The following is a 413-nucleotide window of genomic DNA, read 5'->3' as shown; positions in this document are numbered from 1 at the left end:
AGCGGGTCTTGCGCAGGGGGTCCCTCCCCGCCGAGCCAGATGCCAAGACATCCAGCTCGTCCTGCGGCAGGTGCGGGGTCCATCTCGAGCCCCATCCTGTGCCGGCGGTCAGAGGCCCCCAGGCCCACGTGCTCCCGGTACGGCCGCTGCTGGGGGCGGATCGCCCGCTTGCTCCGGAGCCTTGCGAGCGCCACAGCGCGTAGGTGCGCCGCGAGCGCGTGGGTGTCACCGGCTGTTCCCGCCGGCTTCCCCGCCGCCGCGACTGGGGCCGCCGACGGAGCAAGGGCGGCCCTGGCCCAACGCGGCGCCCACGCCAGCCCCTGGCCAGCCGCAGGCGGCGCCCGAGCGGAGCGGAGCGAGGGGTCACGCAGCCCGAGCCGGCGGCGGGCTCGGGCGCTTCCCCGGCGGGCCCG

This window comes from Varanus komodoensis, unplaced genomic scaffold (genome assembly GCF_004798865.1).
Source record: "Varanus komodoensis strain SLA01 unplaced genomic scaffold, ASM479886v1 scaffold73, whole genome shotgun sequence".
Classification (NCBI taxonomy): domain Eukaryota; kingdom Metazoa; phylum Chordata; class Lepidosauria; order Squamata; family Varanidae; genus Varanus; species Varanus komodoensis.
Note: the sequence above shows the minus strand (reverse complement) of the source record.